The sequence below is a fragment of the Pogona vitticeps genome, chromosome 1 (assembly GCF_051106095.1).
Source record: "Pogona vitticeps strain Pit_001003342236 chromosome 1, PviZW2.1, whole genome shotgun sequence".
NCBI lineage: Eukaryota > Metazoa > Chordata > Lepidosauria > Squamata > Agamidae > Pogona > Pogona vitticeps.
In genome coordinates this window covers 24,907,292-24,910,642 of record NC_135783.1, presented here as the reverse complement: position 1 = coordinate 24,910,642, position 3,351 = coordinate 24,907,292, and the positions used below count along the sequence as shown (strand labels likewise).

Below are 3,351 nucleotides of genomic sequence, written 5' to 3'. Positions count from 1 at the left end.
TTAAGAGCAATGTTAGCAGTTCAGATAGGAAGAAATGAATCAGTATAGTGAAAAACAATGAGAACGTTCAGATTAATATATATATCACATGACTGCAAAAATAGATGTATCCATACAACAGAGTTATGGAAAGAATCTATAAAACTCAGGTTCTTTTGGCAGGTGTGATTAGGCCCTTATGTTTTCACTGAAAAAGTAATAATGCCCTCAACTATTACATTGTTTACAAAAAAAGTTACTATACTCTTGTTACCCTCAAAAGTAATATATCTCAGGAAATGCAATTACTGTAGTTCAAAGCTTCATGGCAAATTCCAACTTGCAGGATTCATAAGTTGTCCGTATTTGGTAATGAGAAAAATAAGAAAGATTTTTGGTTGGGCTCATAAGAGCCAGAGGTTGAGAGTTTGACCCTCTACTGTACCTCCTTGACAGGGGCTGGACTTCATGATCCATAGGGTCCCTTCCAGCTCGGCAGATCTAAGATGATGATTATGATCATGATTAAAGGGATAAACAATGAATTCTGGTTCAATGCCCATCCATACTCAAAACTCAGTTTATTGTTTTTTTTTAAAAAAAGATAAACATTAAATTCAATGTTTATTCTAAACACTTTGTGGGTTTTGCACATTTTCATTTCCTTCTCTTTTTCTTTCCTCCTTCACGTGGAGGACTGAGGAGGGAAGGAGTATAGCTTGGCTCCAGAACAGCTACTACTTGCCAAAAATGGCAATATTAATCATTCACTGGAAAAGAAAAAAAGAAGTTTAGCAGCTCTGCCCATTTCCAACGTCTCCGTGGCAAAATAAAACAAACAATGGTCTGTGCAGACGGATATGATTCTCCGTAATCAATGCTGAAGGAGAAAGGGGTTCTAGAGAACCGGCACATCCTCCAGCTTGTGAGATCCAGGGAGGGAAGCTACAGGCAACTGAAAATCAGGTAATGCAGAATCTGTGTCATAGACAAGTGTAAACATCTTGCGTATGTGTCATATGTGCCAGGATGGCTATACCTCATTTCCTGAATCAAACATCCCTCTCCTTGAGGAACCATCTTTCTGCAAATGACACTTTTCTACACTTCATTTCACGCCTTCCTTAAACAGCTGTCCCACTGTCGACTTGGCAGGGATGGCAAGAGCGAAGCCAACAGGGGTGACATTAACAAACCTGGAGTGGAATGAAGGATGGCAAAGTGAAGTAAACGTGCACTTTGACAAGATGACAGCTCATTACCCCATCTCAGCAGTAACCGAAGCAGGCAGCGCCCAAAAACAACTGCAGAAAACAAAGGCGGCAACTTAAAAACAGCCAACGAAGAGAAAAAGACGCAGCCTTTCAATCGCAGTTAGTAACTGACCTGAACAGCAGCAATGATAATGCAGCGGGCAGAGGAACATGATGTAGCCTCTTTCCAAGTCATACAAGGATCCTCACAATTGGCCCACCAGATTATAGGATGTGAAAAGCTTTCATTCTTAATTTTGTTGTGTACCTCGAAACCCCATCCTTCCATCAGATTTTTTTTCTTTCTGCACTGAAAGCTATACATATTTTCTGCACATTTTGTGCATTTCCTTATGCATTTTACCGGTTGCATGCATTTCCTTATATTTTTTACAAAATTCTGACTCAAGACGACCCTTTTCAGAGTCTTCCAAGTAGAGTACTCAGAAGTACTTTATCCTTCTTTTCTTCTGGGGGCATCCTGAGGCTGTGCAGCTTGCTCAAGGACATAGGGATTGGCTGTACTCATAGGAGGCACAGTGAGAAATCGAACTCTCAACCTCTGACCCCAAAGCCAGTAACTGACTCACTAAGTTATCCAGCCAGCCATTCACATGTCTGTACCTTTTTTCAGTGGTAAGTATTCCATCCATACAAAATATGTACATAGTTTTTGTACACATTGCTTCTCAAAAATGCCCTACTAGCCTCAGAAACATGCAAATTCTTAAAGCAAGATACATTTCTACTCATGAGTCTAACAAATTACTTTTGCCTAAATTACTTTTGTCAAGACTGTTATGATCTTAATCTTAGAACTGCAGAGCTGGATCATTGTGTCCAAGCCCCTGTCAAAGAAGCACAGTGCGGAAATCAAACTCCCAACCTCTGCTTCCATAGCCAGATCCTTAAACCACTGAGATAGCCAGCATTTGAATCCAATTAAATTCTTGTCCGTCCCCATTACCAGCGTACATGTCCCAGGTAGCCTGAACCTGTGCTATGCAATAGTGGCTTCTACTCTGCTGGGCGTGTATATTCTAGATCACATACCCATTTTCCCTGAAAATAAGACCTAACCTGAAAATATGTCCTAGTATGATTTTTCAGGATGCTCGTAATATAAGCCCTACCCCAAAAATAAGGCCAAGTTAAGTGAAACCTCGCCTTCCACCATTGTGCAGCAACCAGAAGAAGATGACATGGCTGTATTTGAATAAATATAGATTGTTGTACATGAAAAAAAAAATAAAACATCCCCTGAAAATAAGCCCAAGTGAGTTTTTGGGAGCAAAAATTAATATAAAACCCTGTCTTGTTTTCGGGGAAACAGGTTAGCTTGGATGGGTTCAAGAGGCATTTTTCTGCCACAGATCTTCCATAGGTCAGTGTCCCCTCTCCCCTCAACATACAGAGAGAAAGCGAGAACAGTGATTCACTTGTTGTTTTTAATTGAAAAAAATGGGGTCTGGTGGACGGTAGACTGAAAGTGACCACAAGAACTGTACTTTGCCCACTTTTGTTCTAAATTATTGTTCTAAATTTACACAATACATTGAATGGCGGTGGAGGAACCTACAGAGAAACGTAGTGTTTATCTTCTCTTTGGTGTGGCACTGATGGATGAGAGCTCATGAATACCTCCAGATTCTTTGGTCTACATTAGGGATGCTGAAGGAGTTTCAGTCTTGGCCGTTTGATTCCAATGTGAATGGGTTCTGATTGGTGCCCTCCATCCACCCCAAAGAAAAGCTGCTATCTGTCAGCTTTCACACTGACACCATTGCCAGCTTAAACACACGTCAGAATATGCTTAGAAATCATTGTTTTGAAAGAAAACACATTGTGGGATGATGATTTTGAAAAGAAGTTCATTTTAGGAATACACATTTCGAAGGAAGTTTCCATGACTTTTTTTAAAATCTCACATTAACGTGGACATGGGACAAAACCCGTTTCTGATCAAAGACTTATGAAAGATCCACCCATTCCTATTTTGAAATGTTCTCTGTAAAACAGGTGGTGTTTAGGTACAGACAAAAAAAATGAAAGTGTATCTGGGCACCCTGTATGAATAACACAGTGATTCTTCCACTGAATCCAATTCCTACCTACAAAT

At 40.0% G+C, this 3,351-nt stretch overlaps 1 long non-coding RNA gene across 1 annotated transcript in view; it reads right to left on the bottom strand.

Moving 5' to 3' along the window:
• LOC140704363 (uncharacterized) overlaps positions 1–3,351 on the bottom strand; it is a 77,376-nt gene that overhangs the window by 32,006 nt on the left and 42,019 nt on the right. The gene's annotated exons all lie outside the window — the stretch shown is intronic.